General features: G+C 54.1%; 1 protein-coding gene across 1 annotated transcript in view; it reads right to left on the reverse strand.

Moving 5' to 3' along the window:
- Positions 1-18859, reverse strand: part of CPLX2 (complexin 2) — a 64936-nt gene extending 46077 nt beyond the window's left edge. The window contains exon 1 of the mRNA XM_037127933.2: positions 18623-18859. The gene's annotated coding sequence lies outside the window, so the exon portion shown is untranslated. The remainder of the gene's footprint in view (positions 1-18622) is intronic.
- Between the last annotated feature and the right edge of the window lie 655 nt (positions 18860-19514).

Raw genomic sequence — 19514 nt, forward strand, 5'->3', positions numbered from 1 at the left:
GTTCAGCATTTGTCAACGGTGGAGGCATAGCACCACTCGAGACAGGCACTGTGTTTGACCTCCCGATACTCAGAGGACTGTGAAGGAGACAGACAGATCAATGGTAATGATAATAAATATGAGTACGATGATAAGGGAAGTGTGAGGTGCTGTGGGAGCACCGTGGGGGAGGGGCGGGGTTCCGAACACAGACAGCCTTGGGGAGTCAGAGAAGACTCTTTTGGAGGAGATGACGGCTAGCGTGAGGCCTGAGAGAGAGGGGGTGAACCTTCCTTTCTTCTGTGTTTCTTGTCCCCCTTACCCGAGGGGATTGACACCCAGCACCCATCAGCTCTTCTTTTGGTAACAGTGTATCAGCACCTCTTTAGGAAGACCCACTCCTTTCCCACCCAGGGTCCTGATGGACTGGGTGGGAGGATGACATGACCACCTGCCCCAGGGGCGAGCGTGGCCCAGGCCTGGCTGCAGGGGTGGTTAGTGATCAGTCCACTGAGACTTGACCCGGAACCTCACGGGAGCCCTAGGGCACGGGCCTTGTTGAGTCCACCAGAGTTGCATGGCTGGTGGGCAGGTGGTTGCTGCGCTGCCCCTCTGGGGGGGCGGGCATTCCGCTGACAGCCGTGCCAGCCAGAGGACAGCAGACCTGAGGCCCGCAGGGGGGCCATCGCGAGAGCCCCTGAGTCGAGGTGTGCCCGATGACAGCAATGTCAGACTTTTCTTTTTTCTTGCAAGCCATTTCATGTTGGGTTTCTGTCACTTGCAGTCAAATTGCAGTCAAATTGCCCTCATTAACAGTAAAGAGTCTCATTAACAGTAGGAAAGCGGTTCCCTATCCTTTGTCATGTTTGATTTCCACAACCGTCCAAGGAGGCTGTTTACAGATGGCAAGATGAATGCGTGAAAGCTCGGAGAGCTGAGTCAGTGGGACTCCGCCCCAGGTCTGCCAGACGCCAAAGCCCGTGCTGGATTCAGGAGACTGAGGATTAAATAAGAAGGATGCTGGACAGCAGGGTTCAGATTTGAGGGTGGGGGTGGGGGCTGAGCAGGCTGAGGACCTTCCTCCCCGTCAGTTCCTATTCTGTTGCAGGACCATGTTTCCAGGTCTGGCTAAAAAGTCACCTCCTCTGTGAAGCCCCTCCCCCCTTCTTTTTTGCTTTTCAGCCCTCATTCAGTATGTCCTTTAACATCGGTCATTTTCAGCCTCCCCACTTCCCCTATTTAAGTACATGACTCATTCCCACCCAGGGAAGTCCTTGCTTGACTCATCGCTGATTAGACCCCAGCTCCTTGCCCCACGCCTGGCACCCAGTAGGGGCTCAGTGCCTTTAAAAAAAGTATTTGAAGTAAGTTAATGTCCAGATAAAAAGTACATTTCGGATGTGAGTTGGAGTGGCAGGGAGACCGAGGGGGCAATTGAGATGAGACAGAGAAAAAGACGATGATCCAGGGAGGGGGATGATTCAGTGATTCAGAGGAAGGGGGATGCCTGAGCCGGAGAAATGGAGAGAGCCCTGGGCGTGGAGGTGGGGGAGGGCCTGGGCTCCGTCGACCTGAACTGGTGTTTTGTGGGGAGTCACTGGGAAAGGACTCCATTTGCTTCGAATCCAGCGGAGCTGGAGGGACAATCTACGGCACCAGCGGAGAGAGGCTGGTAGAACAAGGAAGAGTTCCTATGGCCCCTCTCCCTGCTGCGGGGGCAGGAGAGGCTAGGCATCTGGGAAAGCCGACGGACCTGAAGGAGCTGGCAGACTGGCAAGGAAGACAGGGGAGGGGCCAAAATCACTGGGGATCAGCAGCAGCTGGGACCTCCTGGTACTACATACTGGGACCTGCCCCCACAAGTGGTCGCTGCGGTGCGACCCTTCCGTCCAGGACCAGAGCTTGGAACCCAAACCAGAGGAGGATACACTTGCAGCAGGCCTGTGAGTGTCCTGCTCTGCGCTGGGCATGGGTGGATGGAGGGATGGAGAGAGCGGTTGCCCCTCTCCATCAGGGTTTTGCCCTGCTCCGTTTCTGTAGCCTTGAGCTCCATCCAAAGTGATGCTATTTGTCATATCCATCTACTTGTTTCTTATTCATCATCACCCCCCCCCCCCAGGCGAAGACATGGCAGGGAAAAAGCAACAGGGACTGGTGTCCCAGTGCCTAGCAGGGTGCATGGAATGCTCACCAAATGCTGAGTGGATTAATGAATGGAAGGACAGGCAGGATGGCAGTGTGTGCTGTGTGTGGTGGGGGCGGGGCGCTGCTTGGAGGTGGCGTTGACAAAGCACTTTACCAAGCAAGGCTCCCAAAATAAAGGGCGTCTGGGCTCTGAGATGAAAGCCCTTGAGAAGGGAAAGGCCTTTCTGGGCCTAATTGTGTGGCTGTCAGCCTGAGCACGGCAGCTGCAGTGAGACAGAGTGCCTTGCGGGGGGCAGGGTGGGGGATGCTCCTCCTGCCCCCGCCACACCTGCCTTTGCCAGTGAGGAAACCCCGCTAAGGCGCCTATTGTAGCTGCATGAGACAAAAGGCCGCTGCCTCTGATACTCAGGGAGGAGGCAGCCAAAGGCCTGGGCCCAGGACAGGATAGGGAGCCCCGCCAGTCCTATTTTCGAGATGATGAAGCGAGAGCTCAGATGAGTGAAGGGTCATGTTGGGAATTTAAAGCTTGCCCTCTTTCTAAAGCATGTGTAAGATCTGAGATTCCTTTCCGAGGAAGCATTTGCTGTTGCGCGGTGCCCAGCCTGACAAAGGCACGGCAGGTGTCTCAGGGCCACCAGCAGGGGGGCCACTGACGCACCACCAGCCAAGTATATGGCCAAGGCTGACAACCAGGCTCAGGATCCCTCAGTGCATTGGCATTTGATCACCCGAGAGAGGCCTCTGAGCAGCTGCAGTCACTCCCAGGTCAAGGAGACGCCCAGCAGCCAGGTGGTGATTTCATTCTAAAGGGTTTGCTCATTGGCATTTGACCTTTGTTCTCCAGCAACTTGATACTCATTTCCTAGTTTTTACCGACTGGAAAATGAGGAAAGGTGGAAAGCTCAAGCCAGTGAAATTCTCCCCTCATTTCTTTCCCACTTTTCTCCTTTTCTGGATGTCCTGAGTAAACCTGCCAATGAAGAGGTGCTTCCATGCACTGACCATGAAGAGTCCTATTACTGTCCTTGAATGGCGGCCTTGGCTGCCTCTGTGTGTGACCGCCTGGCTGTGACCACTGCTGCCTGCCAGACTCGACCACTGCCACCCGCCCGGACACAACCTCTGCTGTCTGCCTGGACGTGACCACTGCTGCCCACTCTGTGCCCACCACATACTATTCCAGACAGACCAGGCCTAGACAGCTAATTTGCCCAAAGGATGAGCTTGCTTCTAGGTCTAGCCATCTCAGGGAGTTCAAATACAGAGATGGACGCAAGAACTGACGTTTTTGAGCCCTTCCTAAGCGACGATGCGGTGCCAGGAGTTAACCTCGTTCCCCCCGTGTTGCAGTCATGCGTGTGCCACGTTCCTGATTTCTGCTGTATCAGTACTATTTATTTACTCAGTAATTTTACTGAGACTGAGTGGCCTTTTTAAAAGCACATCATTTTATTTTAAAAGAGAATGGTATATTATTTCCATAAATCACACAGTTTGGTGTGCTGCTTATATTTTCCTAATGTATCAATTGTGAGCTAGTAAAATAATAACTGTTCATCCTCAGACCACCTAAAATGATTGTGCATGCCATCAATCACACACGTGCCAGCCCTTGGCAAATGCTGTAGCGTCTCAGTTCATTCTTGCACATCCCTGGAAAAACGGCTTCCAGGTCAGAATGCGGAGGCTCCAAGGGTTCCCTGCCCGAAGTCCCACAGGCCGAAAGGCTTGGGCCGAGACTGAATCCAGATGGTCCTCCTCCTGGTGCCTGGGCTCTTTCAGTGTGAGTGATTCCCAAATGCGGTTTTATTTAAATCCAAAGAATCCTTTCAAAGTGAAAACGTGTGTGGAAATTCAATATATAGAACAGGCCAAATTGGAGCTTTTTAAATTTTAAGTGGGTTTGTTTGGTCCAGAGCTTCTTTTCTGGGGAGCTTCCCTTGTCTGAATCTGTAAGGGCCCTGGAGAGCCCGTCTCAGAAGCCTGGGACTCGGAGGAACACCACTGACAACCAGTCTCCTGACTTTATTTAGTCTCTCCTTTTCCCTGTGAGCCAGACTCCCCAGGGGCAACTTCTGGATCCGTGTTATCTTCTCTATCTGGACATCTCTACTTTGGACCTTTGCCATGTTGAAATCTTGAACATTTCCATCTTGTCATCTTGCCATCTTGAAATCTTCCGAGGGCCTCACTCTGACCTAGTTATCCCTTCATTGACCACTGGTGTCTAACCTGTACCCAGGTTTTCAGAGGTCACCAGAAGGATGGATGTCTGCCTCTGATGGGCTCTCAGTCCAGCCCGTGGGATGCACACACAGACATAGCCAAACACAGTAAGGGCCTGAGCAGCTGCTGCTCTCTGACTCTCACTGTTTCCTCAGTCCCTGCCTCTCTCAGGTGCCTGGTTGCATCCTGTGATGGGCAGCATCTGAGTTGGAACCAGCCAGGGAGCCCTGTGGTGCTGGCTGCCCTCCATATTGAGATGCCAGTGGTCTTGTCTAATTCCCCACTGTGGTCCTTGGGTCATTGTTTCTTTAAACAACTAATGCCTGATGTAAGTTTGGAGTTAGAGTCATGCCTTACTCAGAGACCCCCCCAAAACCCTCAGTCTGACAGTAGGGCCAATTACAATCATGCCAGCATTGGTAATATGAAATTCTGCCTGGCCGCTGGCCTCAGTCTGCCTTCTCCCCTCATGGTAGAGCCTGTGGTCCCCCAACCTAGAGACCATCTCCTACTGAAATGGGTTCTCTCCGAGGGCCCTTCTCTGCCAGGAAGAGACGAGTCTCTCTCTCTCTCAAACTATGGAAAGAGCTGGCAGAGTTCTAATCAGTTTTAAAGATTCTTAAAGGACATTCATCCTTGAGGTGACCCCTGTCTCAGCCAAGATGGCTCTTTTCCTCAGTCCTCTCTGAGATGCCTCCATCTTTGGAGGACCCTAAATGGCCCCAGAACATCACCCTTCGGGTCTCCCATGCGCTGTGGCACCAGGTTGAGCCAAGCTTGAGTTCCAGGAAGCTTCTTGGAAGGCTCTAGAGCTGAGTCCATTAGCAAACTCAAAACAGCCTAAGTCAGTTTAAGCCAAGTCAACTCAAGTTAAGTTACTTACTTACTGTGTTGTATCTCTCTATGCTTAATCCATACTACCCCGAGCCAGGCTCTGGTTTGGGGAAAGGTAGAATCCTACAGTTAACGAGACACAATCTTTACTCTCCAAAAGTTGTCTGTTTTGAACATAGATTCCAGACTCAAACTTTTCCTTGAGCTTAGGAACCCCTTGCACAAGGGGCTGGAGAAAGAACTATCATTTCTGGCCTGGAGACAGCCCAACCAGGAGCCTAATTCCTGGGGTCCACTCCCCAAAACTACTCAAACTACCCTCTTGGGGTTGTCTGAGTTCAAGACTTCAGACTGCAGAGTCATCTGGTCCCCCATCCATATGGGTCCTGAGTCATTCATTCACTCAATTCATCGTTCATTCATCCATTCATTCACAAATCTGCATTGAGCATTTACTATGTGCCAAATACCTTACAGACACTATCTCACTTAATTCTCAGCAGTCAGTGTGGATGCAGAAGCAGTACATGGCCAGCTAGCACTTGACCCAGACCTAGTTCCAGAGGCTTTGCTATTTCCTCCTCATCCCACTGTCTCTTAGGACAAGTCAATAGATTTTATAATAAAGGCTGGAGATCATCAAATGCTTAAGCAAACACATTCTATATAGAGGGAAAGAGTGCATTATTGAGTATTTTGTATATGGTGAACTCCCACCTGACCAGTTTATTAGAATTCTTTGAGAAGTGAACTATATAGGGAGATAAAGGGTGACTTTTACAAAAGCCTTTGTCAAGTTTCTATCCCAAAGCCTATTAATAAAATCGATTCCTTGTGGAATTGGACAGAGGTAGGTGGTGAGTGGGCGGGAGTCTATTTTTGCATGGATAGAGAACTGGCTTAGAGACAAGAGAGAGGGTGGAGATAAACGGGTACTTGTTCAAACGAGAACTAACGTTCCCCAGGAACCGGTGCTCTCCAGTGCTAAACTGGTCTTCGGTTTAAAGCCCAGTGTGCAGACCAGCAGGTGCCGCATGAAAGCGCGGGGCACGCAGGCAAGCCGGCCTCGTCTCCCCTCATCTCCCCTCCCGGACGAGCCCACCGGAGGAAGTGCTCCGTGACACCTCCGAGCTTTCAGAGAACAGGAAGCGCTTCACTGGGCTGAAATGGCCGGACGTTGGAGATAGAACTGGAGAAGGTGACGGGGGAAGGGAAAGAGCCCCAGGCAGCAATCAGAAGATCTGAGCTCTAGGACCGGCAATGGCATCGGCTTGCTGTGTGCCACTGGGCAAGCCCCTCCCCTCTCTGGGCCTTAGTTTCCTCTCCTGTATGAGGAAGGGGTTTGCCTGAAGATCTGTGAAGCTTTAGATGGAGAACACTGACTTGAAGTAGGACCTGGTGATGAGAAAGTCTCCACTGCCCATGGCCCAAATGTTTCTTTCCGTCCCTTCAGTGTGATGGGGGTTCACTGTCTCCGTTTGTGGCAGTGAGGATGAGACAGAGAGCTGTGAGGTCTGTGATGCTGGGGCTCGGAGCCCAGCCTGGAATCCCTCAGTGGCATTAGCTACGGTGACTCAGCGTCATAAATAGCTCCCATCTGGGTGAGCAACGATAGCTACAGCGATCGAGAGATCTCTGTATCCACACACACTCTCTCTGTGCAAATATGTGGCTCACTGTATGCTAAATATGAAGTGGCCTGGAGACGTTCCTCCTCTTAAAAGACTATCTGGTACGAAACTCAAGACTGTTTATTTAAAGAAACAAGTTTACAACTCTGCACGTTGGATTGCTGGTAGTGGGTGGCAGGGAAGAGGCAATGTGGATGAAGGGACTCTGTGTGGGATCTGAGCTTGGGGGCCCCCTAGAGGAGGGGCTGAGCCTGCCTGCTCCACCTTCACCCTCTGTCTGCTGGTGGAGGGGGTGAGGAAGCCACACACTGATGCTTGAGACCCTAGGGTGGGTGGTGGTGGGGGATTGTTGAGCCAGAGTTCAGCAGAAGGAGCACAGGGACTGGGAGTGACGGGGGTGCCAGGTTCCAGCACTGCTGTGCCCTGCCCTGCCCTGCTGTTGATCTGGGGCAGTTCATTAATTCACTCATTCATTCCTCGAACCTGTACCAAGCACCCGCAAGGTGCAGCGGCCACTTGGCCATACAGACAAGAAAAAGTAGGTCTGAATTCAGGCTTAGCCACTCACGGGCTTTATATCTTTGGGCAAGTGCTTTCCCCTCTCTGAGCTTCAGTTTGCCCTCTGTGGACTGGGAACACTAAGGGCACCCAAGGTTTTTTTTGGGAACATCCCTGAATAGGGTAACATACAAGGAAGTGCTTCTGTGTCGTACACAGCTCTAAAAATGCACACCAACGCCATTCCACCACACTGTCCAGCTGATCCATCTCAGTCCCACTTAGGGGTGCTCTTGGTGATTGTGGAGGGGAAGTGTCATCCTGACCCTTACCCCAGGAGTGGGGGGCTCTGAGCATCACCCCGAGGCGACCCCTGCGTGCCCTGAGCTTTGCTTTTTGACCGAGTCAGGGTGCAGGACACTTCAGTCAGTGAGTAGAGCAGTCAGCGTGCCAGACATGCACAGCTTCCTGGGGGAGGGAGGCAGGGGTTGGAGGGGCAGAGAGAGAGCTTCCAGGGGGATGGCCTCCTGAGTGGGCACTGAACCCCAGACCCCATCTAGGTATGCCCTTGCCTTTCTGAGGCCACCACTAATGCTGGGGGTCCCAGCAGGGGGCTGGGAAGGAGGGGGACTGGCCAGGCATCAGGCCCCACCCCTGACCCCACCTCACCTGCTCTCCTGACAGCAGCTGGTCACCGGTTCAGGCAAGGTCGTACCACTGACTGCACGGCTTTCTGGCTTAAGTGTGATTTCTGACTGGGGACGATGGACGGAATTTACTGTCAGTCATCTGGGTTGGATGGTATCCTTTACATCTCTGTGACCTCAGCTCCCTCGTGTGTAAAGTGGGGGCACTAGTGGCACCAACCTCGTACATTAGTGCTACGTAAGTGTGCATTGCTCCTGTTGGTGGTGTTGCACCGATAGTGCCCGTGAAGCATCTGCTGTGTTGTAGCCCCTCACGTCTTAGTTACCTGCCTCTGCTTTTTTCTAGGAGGCGCCCAGCACTCCCCAAAAAGACAAGGACTGGGTCTCTCAGGGCTGTTTCCGCCACCTCGCACAGGCCTGGCACAAAGCGGGCACCCGGGTTACTTGCTGACTGAGCCCGCCCAGCCAGTGTGCTTTCACATCGAGGTTGGGGTCAGTGAGGTCCCCGCTCCAGTCCTGTCTTGCAGAGGGGGGCACAGGTGCGGTGAGTGGGGAGCCGGAGCAGGACTCACCATCGTCGGTCTTCCCGCCCCGCTCCGGTCAGGGTTTCGAGGGTGGTCGGCAAGGCTTCGGCCTCTGCAGGGGCCTGAGATGTGTGTGTGGAGGCCCAAGTGCAGCCTGTTGCCTCCGCCTCGACTTCTCCCCCTTCCTTCCATACTGTGGTCCTGCTCACTGTGACTCAGGAAGTGGGGATTCTTGTCTTGTTCACAGAGGCGGGGATGGAGGGTTTGGCCCAGATCACAGAGGTGGTCCAGGGAAGCGGCGGTTCCGTCCCACCCAAGGCCATTTACGTTTTGCGGGGCAGCCTTCCTGGAGGACCCTGGGTAACCCCGCACCTCAGCCGGGGTCTCAGCCGCCGTGGTACTATTACTTCTTAACACAACCTCCTCCAGCCCCATCCTGCTAGCTAGAGTAAGAGTGTGGTGAGGCAGGACCCCACGGTTCCCCGGAGCCTGGCACTCAGCAGGACCTGATGGTTATCTGCAGAGCGCGTGAATGAACGAGTGGCTGCACGACCGGGCCAGGCCGTGCTCTGGATGCTGGCGACTCCACAGTGAAAAGGGCAGGCGTGTTGCCTGCTCTCAGGGAGCTGACGGTATTTGAATTTAAAACTAGCACCTGGATTGCAACCAGGGCAGATATTACGGGGGTGGGGTTCATGGCTCGGCGGGGAAGTGGGAAGAGTGTATGTGGGTGGAGCATGCCGGCTGCCCAGGGAGCGGGCTCGGGAGAGCCTCAGGCAGGTCTACCTGTGCGCTGGGTCCTGCGGCTGACTGAGGAGGCAAGGGAAGAAAGGCGGCTGGTGCCATTAAGTGTCTACTGTCTACCTCCTGCCAAGTCCCAAACAGCTAGCATATCGTGTGGCACAGAGTTGGTATTAGATACATTGCGTCCAATGAATGAAGGGTGGGCAGAAAGCGTATCAGGATGACTCAGGACCAGAGGCTTATGGGAATCAAGAGTGCTCATGGTCAGAATTAGGAGGATTTACACCTGACCGGGACTTTCCTGTTTACAGACCCCTTTCAGACAACAGCTGTTATTCTCACAGGTGAGGGGTACAGTCAGTGACAAGCCCCTTACAGCCACAGCGTCTAATACTCCCATTAGCCTGGCAAGGCCAAGGTCATCAACCCCGTCTCACAGAGGAGGGCCTGGAGGCTCAGGGCAGTCTTGATCTCACACAGTTGGAACCTGCTCTCACTCTGGCAGTGAGATATAAAGTGCTCGCAGCCTAATGGGGACACAAACAGGGAAGCGGAGAGTTAAAACACAGGGTGGCCTCCAGTGGAAGCAGGTTGGTCAGAGGTGGCACTGCCGGGGGCAGCAGGGAGGGCTTTTCTGGGAGGGCGTCTCAGGTGAGGCTCAGAGGACAGTGGAGCAGGACGGGCTTTCCAGATCGAAGGAGCATCATCTACAGAGGCGTGGAGGAAGCCCAGTCTTCTCAGGCTCTTGGAGGAATTTGGTTTGGCCTTGGGGAGAAAGATGAGGCTGCGAGGTTGTTGGGGCCAGTGACCAGGGGCTTTCATGGGGCAGAGGCCTTTAACAAGACTTTGCTTTGTGCTCTGGAGAGCTCCTTCTGGGGGCGGGGGCAGCGGTGGATGGAGGAGCAGGTGGTAGGACTTGTACTTGCTGAGCCATGGGGCCGAGTGGGAATGGACTCAGCCTCCAGGCTCAGACGCTGGGTAGAGCGTGGAGATGCCGGCTCTGTGAGCACCAGCCCCGTGGAGCTGGCAGTCCCCCCAGCTCCTGAGAAGATCACAGTGGCAAGCCTGGTCTCTGCCCCAGCCCCAGCTTTAGCCATGGCCTCTTCTGCCACCTGACTGCTCCCCAGCTGTGTCCTAGCAACCTCACAGCCCTCACCTTGGCAACGCCAGCTTCTGCACACTCATGTTCTGATTGGTCTGCAAGGGAAGGTGGAGCTGGGATGCCTTCTGTCCACCAGACCTGCCCAGGGAACCAGCCCTGGCATCCTGTGTCCCTGGGTTCATCAGGGGGAGGCTGGCCAATCAGATGAAGGAGGTGGGTCTGGACACTGGACAGGACTCTGGACTGGGAGTCTTGCAAGCTGGGTTTTGACCCCTGGGTGACAGTCTGTCTGAGTGACCTTGGACAAGTCTCTTCCCCTCCCTGGGCATCAGTTTCCCCTTCTGTAAAATAAGGGGGCTGGATAATACCATCTCTAGAGTCAAATATTGTCTTTTCCCATTTTTGATCTTTTCCATGGTTATGGGTTGGATGCTCTGTTGCTGGCACACATTTCGGTGTCAGACTTCAGGGACTTAAATCCTGGCTTATTCGGACAAGTCACTTCACCTCTCTGAGCCTAGAATTTTTCCTCTGTAAAATGAATCTATCTCATGCTATCTCACCCAAAGAATTATGGAAGTCAACGGAATGAAAGTGCTTTATAAGTGACAGAGAGTTATACAAGTGTTACCTATTTTGTCACATGGGCTGTAGTCAGTAATGACTTACTGAACCCGCCCTTCCACCCCCACCCCTACCATCAACGACGGCATGTATTTATCGAGCACTTACTGTGTGCCAAACATTGCACTGGATTTTACTCATGTTACCTCATTATATCTTCACAACAACCATATAAGGTGCTTGCTTTTATCCTTCCCATTTTCCAGATGAGTAAGTAGAGGACCTACGTGGTTACATATAGAAAGAGCTCCGCCAGGCTCCCTCGCTTCAGAACTTGACCATTTAAAATTCAGCAAGGTTGCCACGTCAGGCTCTGGTTTCCATTTGGGTTTTCCTCTTGCCTGAACTCAGGATCTAACCGGAGTCGGGCAGGCAGAGGCATCATCCTTTATCGAGCGTTTTCTACATGCCAAGAGTGGATCAGCTCTGCAGACTTTTGTGTGCGTGCCAACCTCTGGGGGTCTTGTTACAATGCAGATTCTGACTCAAGGGCCTGGGGTGCAGCCGGGGTTCTGCATTGTTAAGAAGCGCCCAGGAGATGAGGATGTTGCTGGTCTGCGGACCACCCTTTGAGTGGCTGGGTGCTAGAGGACTTCAAACGGCATCTTACAGAATCCTGGGGACTTTGTCTTATTAGCCCCAGGGTCACAATTGGGGAAACTGAGCCTGGAGAGGCGATGCGCCTTACTTAGGGACCACAGCATCCGAGGGGTGAGTTGGAACCCAGGCCGCTTGACATCAACAGTGCCCAGGGCTGCAGGTCAAGCGTCATGTCCCAGCTGTGCAGTCCCTGCTCAGGTTTCACCTCTGTGGCCCAGGCCACCACCCAGGCAGTAGTCTCTGAGGTCCCAACTGGAAACCCTCTCCTACCTTCCGTTTGTCTGAGCAGACCAGCTTCAACGCTGGCACTCAGGCAGTGCCCGTCTCAGGGTCAGGATTAGATCCCGCACATCAGTGACTACTCCCATCTCCCTCACCCTCAACCTGGCTCTTTTGGAATCCTGGCTTTATTAGAAAAATTTGATATTTTATTCGTCATGAAAATCTTGCATTAATTTTGTTTTAATTGCACTAGTTGCTTGCCTTGACAGCTGAGTTTTTAGCACCCCTTACATTCTGCACCTGAGGCAGGTGCCCCTCTTCCTTACCTCACCCCAGCTGCACCAGCCCTATGTCTCCTCCTTCACCCTTCCTGCCTCATGGCACCAGAATGCTGCCTGTACTGCGGTGCCCACCGGGCGGGCAGCCAGCCAGCCAGTGGCTTTACTCCCCAGCAGGGGAACCCATCACTTTGTTTGCCCCTTGGCTGACCTGCTCTAGAGATGGCAGCAGCACCTGTGGGCCTGAAGGGGTGGGGGGTTCAGGGAATCACGCTGACCTGGGCTTTGCCCTTCAGGCCCCTTTCTAGCGGGTGACCAAGTGAGTGACCCAACCACAGTTTACATTATGCCTCTGCTTCACCCAGTCTTCAAGACCTGCCCTGCTCTGGCCCTGTCGCCTCTCTGCCCTCATCTGTACCACCCTCTTCCTTACGCATTAGTTTCTGTCCTGCAATCTGTTAGGCTACCTCCTACCCCAGGACCTTTGCACATTCTGCCCGGACACTTGTCCCATGGTTGGCTCCTTCTTCCCATCCAGATGTGAGCTTCAATGCCTCTTTCTTCAGGTCTCCCCTCCCTGCCTTATGCAAACAGCCGCCAACCTCCGTGGCACACCCCCTCTTTTATTATTTCCCTAGCACTTATATAACTCAGTGAAATTATTTGTTTACTCATTGTTTTCTGTTTCCCCACTAGAACATGAGTTCAGTGAGAGCACAGACCGGATCTAATTCTTCATTTGTCTCTAGCTCCTAAAATAGTCCCTGGCCCATCAGAGGTGCTCAGTGAGTGTTAAGGAGTTAATAGACCAAACCCGGGCTTCAGTTTCCACATTTGGGGAATGGGAGGTAACCCCCCTGCTCCAGTCAGAACCAAAAGCAAAATGACCCAGTGGGGCCGGCAGTATTATCCCCAGGATACAGATGATGAACTTGAATTTCAGAGAAATGGTGGGACTTGCCCCAGATCGCCCAGCCAGAAAGCGCTGGGACTGGTGTTCGCTCCAGTGGAGGAGCTCCTCGCCCCTCCCGCTGCTCCGAGTGGGCACCCAGCCACCTGAAAGCTGGATCCGACTTCCTCCGAGTCTCTTGCCATCTGCTGGTTGAACTGCGAGACCCTACTTGCCGGCTTAGCTGTCACAGCTTCCCGAGGAGTCAAAGACAGGAATTCTAATGGCCGGTTTCTGAGCAGCACAAAAGCCTGCCTGTTGCCAATGTGGAGATAAATTTTCTCCACGTTGGCAGTCACCTCGCTGAATGTCTGGGGAATGTTTTTCATCTCCCCGACACTTTACCGAGATTACCTTCTGAACCCCATGCTGCAATGCTTTTGCCGCTTGTATGAGTATCAGGGGGAGCGTGGGTGGCAGTGTCATTTGTTATGGAAGTTGGGGTTCATAAGGGCTTGAGCCCCCCAAGGCAACATTTCTAGGAATTTGGTTTACTTTCCTGAGAGAGGTTTCGCCACTATCCACCATGCATTGACTTTCCTTGAGGATTCGAGGTTTCTGATCTTGCCCTATTGGTCATCGATTCGGGAACGCATTCCACAAATACTTAATGAGAATATCCTAGCTGTTCTTCTAACCGTCAGGATGCAGTGGGGGAACAGAATATATGCTGCTCTTGCTCCCCACAGTATTGGATCAGCAGGGGGGACACACACGACACTGTCTTGACAGGAACTGCCCATGTGACCGTGGGTCGGTCCCTTTTCCTTTCTGGGCCCTTGGGTTTTAGCTTCCTCTCCACCCAAGTCCCCCTGATGAAAAGCCCTGGGTGACCTCTTGTTGCCTATGGAGCAAGATGGGCATCTTTGGCCTGGTTTGCAAGGCCCCTCGAATCCACCTCGAGTCGACCTTTTACAACACATGCTCCCTGCCCCCTGACCCCCATTTTGCTCCATTTTTGTTTAACTATTATGTCATTTTCTAAATACTAGGCACTAGGTGCTTCCCAAATTTTACTCTGTGGGTTTTTTACATGCAACATTATTTTGCATTAGTATCAGGTGTACAGCATAGTGGTTAGACAATCATCTACTTTACAAAGCGCCCCCCCCCCCAATGTCAAGTACCCACCTGGCACCATACATAGAACTTTAACTTGTTCCATCATCACAGGAACCCCTTGAAATAAGTGTTGTGACCCTCATAGGCTCCATTTTAAGGATAAGGTCATCGAGACACAGAGAGGTACAGAGCTCGCCCACGTGCCCACGCTGCTACGTGGGGCGGTGGGGGTCTGAATGCAGGCGGCCTGGCTCCCGGTCCGTGCGCTCACTGCTGCTGTGTTGCCTCTGTCTGCTCTGGGCACGGGCCTACCCTCCCTTTCGTAGGTACAATGCAACAGCCATGCCTGCTTCCATGAGGGCTTCCGTGATGCCTCCCAGGTTGAATGAATCCCCCCGTCTGTGTTCCCACAATGCTGTGCACACTCCTCCCCCTGGGAGGATGCTGCCCTGTTGGATTCCTCGACTGGGTGCTGAGTGCCCGAGCGCGAGGGGCGGGTTGCATCTCCTGCTCTGTGCCACTCTGTGCCCACCCAGCATCCCGTGTCATCCATTCTCCGTGGAGCCACCGAAGGCATCTTTTAAAAACGAATCCAGTTTTTGTCACTTCCTGTCTTAAAACCATCCAGAGGCAATCCACTGAATTCGGAATAAAATCCTGGCCAGGGACTAGGATTTTACGGCACCACACGGTCTGGTTCCTGCCACCTCCTCCCTGCCCTCATCTGTTGCCGCTCTCCCCCTTGTTCACTCTGCTCCAGCCACACTGGCCTCGTGCCTGTCCCCAAACAGCCCAGGGGCCTCTGCCAGCGCTATCTCCTGCGCCCGGAATGTCCTGCCCCACCTCCTCACGTGACCGACTTTTTGTCATTCAAGCCTCCGTTTCAGACAGACCTTCTTTATCTGCCTAGACGCCTAAATGTTTTCATATTTACTTCTTAAATGGTTATTAATGACTTGTGTCCACTGCCAGTTGGTCAGCCCCACAGGAGCAGGGATGTGGGGGGTCTTGCTCAGCACCTGGAACAGGGCCTGACACCCAGTAGCCGCTCAGTAAGTTAGAGGTGGGGGAAGGCAGGGTCCCTTTGGGAGCGGACCTATTACTGTGCCGCCTCGCCATAACATAATAAATATAATATAACAGAACATAAATACAGATATAAATTGGTCTCATCTCTGGCTAAAAGCTGGGATAATTTCACAAGCTAAAATCCACTGTCTTTACTGCCTTATTTCTTGCCTACAGTCATATTTCCAGAAGTAAGGCGATTTTATTGACCATTCTCTGCTCACTTCCCTTCACCAGAGATGCTTAGAACTCTTCACATGTGTTTGACTTTGTCTACCTCAAGGAAACTCATGAGTTCCCGCCTTCCCATTTTATAAGCAGAAACATCCTTGAAAAGTGAAGATGCTGACTTGTGAAGTGTCTAGAGCCCCGAGGAAGCACACACACCCGTCACGGCCAACGTGTTTCATTGGTAACAGGAGGCACCAGAAAGGTACAAGAGCCCTGCGTTCTGCCAGGGCACAGGCCGAGTCAAAGAATGTGCATGAATGACGCATGGACATGGACAGTGGAGTGTGGGCTGGGTAGAGGGGGACAGAAGGGAAAAAAGAAATTGGGACAACTGTAACAGAATAAACAATAAAACAAGGCAAAACACCTCCAAGGAGGGGTCTGTAGCTGAGAGACATACGCAGCCAAAGTCAGGCCCAGTGGGAAGAAGGGGGCTTCACATGCGTCTGGTGCAGGATGGGCAAACCCCACAGAAATGAGATCTGGGTGTCTGACCGCAGGGCCTTGGCTCGTGAGAACCAGCAGGCCAGCCAGGAGGTTTGCTCAGTGGCCAGAACACAGGCACTGCCACGGTCGACTTCTTCAAAAGGCCATGGGAGGGAAGTGTGTTAAGGTGTTTCCAAGTCCAGCTGCCATACATGTCATCCTCTGGAGAACCAGGAAGGACATTTCTTGTCCTCCTTCCCCCTCTTCCTCCCAGGAAAGGCGACAGCATCCCAAGTTTATGGGCTGACAGACTCTGAGGTCTAACCTTCCAAGGGAGAGAGGTGAACGGAAAAGAGCTTTAGATTGTGAGTTCAGAGGACTGGGCTCTGGTGTCAGGCCTGCGGGACTTCGGGTGAGTTTCTTTTCCTTTCTGACCCTTATCTCCTCGTCCGTAAAGTGTGGCTATTGGGTTTGGTGATTTCCAAATCAACGATTTCCACAACGTCAGGCATTCTGTTTTTATGAGCTTGTTGCTCAGATTACTTTGAAGGGAAAACTCTCTTTCTTTATGGGGCTTGATTTGTTTTTTGATCGGCCTGGTACATAGTCACTGGTCTCTGGCCACAGTGGAGGTAGGAGAGAGAAACAATTCAGGTTTGGTCAAACCTGCTGAGGGTCGATGCACCCTTGTTTTTTTCTGAAATAGTTTCTCTAGGGCACATGCTTCATCGCCACAGTGTGGCCTGTCTCAGAGCTTCCTGCCAAGCAGAGGCATGTTCAGAACAGACCAAGGAGGGGAAGTCAGGATTTGAGTTAGCGGGACAGCATTTGAATGGCAGACATTGTTATTGACATTAAAAGTCCTTCTGCTCTGAATGAGGTGATGTCTTGCGTTTGCTTCAAAATAAGCGTGCGCGATGAGAATGGTTGTGGGTAGAGAGGAAACAAAATCAGCCAATTGTTGAAGCTGGGTGATGGACATGTGGGGGTTTCTTATAGTATTCTTTCTATTTGAAACAATACGTTTGAGACACTTCATCACCAACAGCCCTTTGGCGACTGGCCGTAGCCTGTCTCTCCACTCTCACTTCACAGTCCCCGTCCCAAGGCCCCTCTGGTGCAGTGACATCGCCCCAGCGGCTGTGATCTCGCTCCTCGCAGCTCACCTCTCCTGCGTGGGGGAGCCCATGGCCTGGCACACGCAATGAAAGCCCTCACCGCGCCACAGCACACCTGTTTGCTTCTCCGGGTCCTCCTCAGGACACCTCTCTGCTCCCCGGTGCACAGCCGGCGCCTGACACACACCAGGTCCTGGGTGTCCTCGGCGCACATCGACAAAGGGGGTCGCAGCAGGGACGGTAGCTACCAGTTTTTTGAACACTCACTATGTGCCAGGCACCACCCTAATCTCCTTATACAGGTTTTTAAATGAAGTCCTTACAAAGTGGGCACTGTTACCCTGTCTTCTCGGAAGGTCACTCGCCCAAGGTCACTGCCAGTGACTGAGCTGAGATTCGGTCTCAGGATGAACACCGGTCAGCTCTCTCCCTGCCTCTGGGGTTTTACACGGTGTCTCTGGGAATGTTTCGGGCAGGCTCAGGGTTTTGGGAGCCTGGGCTTTAGGCCCAGTTCTGCTACTAAATTGCTGCGTGACCCTGGGCAAATCACTTCTGTCCTGTAGGCTGGGTCTCCCAGGGAGACCCTCAGTGAGGGAGGATCACGTGAGCCGAGGGTCCTCCAGCTTTGGCTCCCAGGGGAGAGGTCTCCACTCCCACATTTGCTTTTCTGCCGCCGAGCTGCCTTTTCTGTTTAGGGACCTTTCAGATTCTCATACTTCTTCCCCCTCTTTTCTCGCTAACTGCAATCTCCCAGAACGAAGCCTGTTCACAGCCTGTCGCCCGCTCCCCGCACCCCCGTCCCTCCTCGTGGCTTCACTCCCGGAGGCAGGGGAGGAATCCTGGGCAGGAGGGAGGGGGAGCATGTAGCTGCCCCGTTGGTGCGGCTTCCCCGTGGTTTGTCAGCACCCTCCCCCACGGAAACTCAGCCGCACACTTTCTAGGGATGTTCTGAGGACAGCCAGAGTCCGCCACTGCAGCTGCCAGCCCGGGGCACCTGTGTTAGGCTCTCGAAGGTCCTGAGCTAAAGCGGAGGTGGGGGGTCCGGAGGGAAGACGGCCGCGCGCCCGTTTCTATCAACTTAGGTCCGGCTCGCCCAGCCGGAGCTCCAGACCCTCGGCGCCTCCCAGCCTCTCTGACTTCCCGCTGGGACCCGCCATTGCATGGCCGGGCCTCGGCGAACTGCAGACCAAAGCGGCGGTGCGACTAGGCCCCCCTCCCCAGCTCGCCCCGACACCGCCCTGGGGGAAGCCGAACCCCGCCAAGCGATGCAAACCCTCAGCCCCAAGGAACGGGGAGGCCCCAGGCCCTCGGCTTTGTCTGCGTCTGGGCGAGAAGCGGGCGGCTGGCCAGGGCGCCGCGCGGAGCCGCGGGGGCCAGCGACTGTCCTCGGCGGCCGCGGTGCTGAACCCGGACCGAACGAGGAGCGGAGCGCGGGGCGAGCGCCGTCCGCCGTGCAGGGCTGACCCCCGCGAGCCCCAGGAGCTGCCCCCGAGGTGCTGCTGAAGCGAGAGGGAGCCCGGGGCGCCCTGTGCGCCTCGCCCCGGAAGAGCCCCGGTGAGAGCTGCCGCGAGAAGGAAGGAGGGCCCGAGGAAGCCACCCTCGGGAGCTCCGGAGCTCGGCGGCGCGGGGCCTGCGGCCAGGGCCTCTCTGGCGAGCCTGCCCGGTGGCGGAGGTGGCGGCTCAGCAGCGGAGAGCGAGCGCGCGGTCTACGAACCTGTTGGAGGCTGCAGCTCCTCCGAGGCCGACCTGGGCGCCGGGACCGGACTGAGATTCTGGCGCGCTTCTCCCGCCCTCTTTCTGGATTCCTCTGCGGAGGCGCTCCCTCCTGCCTGGGCTAGCACACGTGCATGCGGGGGGCACCGAACCCCTCTTCCTTCCGCCGGAATGGGAATGTCGGCCCGGCTGCAGGACACAGAGCCCGTGAGGCTTCCCCCAAGGGCAGACCCGCTCCGGGGAGACCCAGGCTTCCTGAGAAAGGAGGCGGGGGCTGGCGACAGGGAGGAGAGAGGGCGCCAGCAGAGGTGTCTGTGAAACCGGGAGGGAGACACGGGGGACTTCCCCATAGTGACAGTTGTGCCCTGAAGTTTGGGGACTTGGGGTCCTGTTACTTAGGGGACAAAGCACATCTTGCCTTGGAAATATCTCTTCCTCCCTCTCTGTTTCTGTGGCCAGTGTTCAAACGCAGGTCTTGCACCTGCTCTGTTGCAAACTCGACTCTCTTGTCTAATTGCTTCTAGTCCCTTATTCCTGTCCGTCATCTACCACACCCTAGAGAGAGCTTTCTAACTCTCCTCTCTGTATGGTGCATCTGTACAGTAAGACAGAGACTCTGGTCTTTCACCAGGAGACCCAGGACCTTCTCTGCAGCTGTGTTCTTACCAGGACAGGTGCCCTGACCGCTCATTCTGAAGAGGTTCACCCCAGTGCCTTAGCACCTGCTGCTCCTTTTGGCTGGAATGAGCTTCCAATCTTACTACTTACACTTTGTCTTTAAGTTAAAGTGTCCTCGTTTGGATGGGACTCTCCCTGATGCCTAAGGCACAGCCGTCCCTTCCTCCACGCCTCCTCTCCTTTTTGTTCCTCTGCTAGACTTCTAATCACGCTGT

The sequence above is a fragment of the Artibeus jamaicensis genome, unplaced genomic scaffold, assembly GCF_021234435.1.
Source record: "Artibeus jamaicensis isolate MK-2021 breed Jamaican fruit bat unplaced genomic scaffold, CSHL_Jam_final scaffold_3151, whole genome shotgun sequence".
Lineage (NCBI taxonomy): Eukaryota > Metazoa > Chordata > Mammalia > Chiroptera > Phyllostomidae > Artibeus > Artibeus jamaicensis.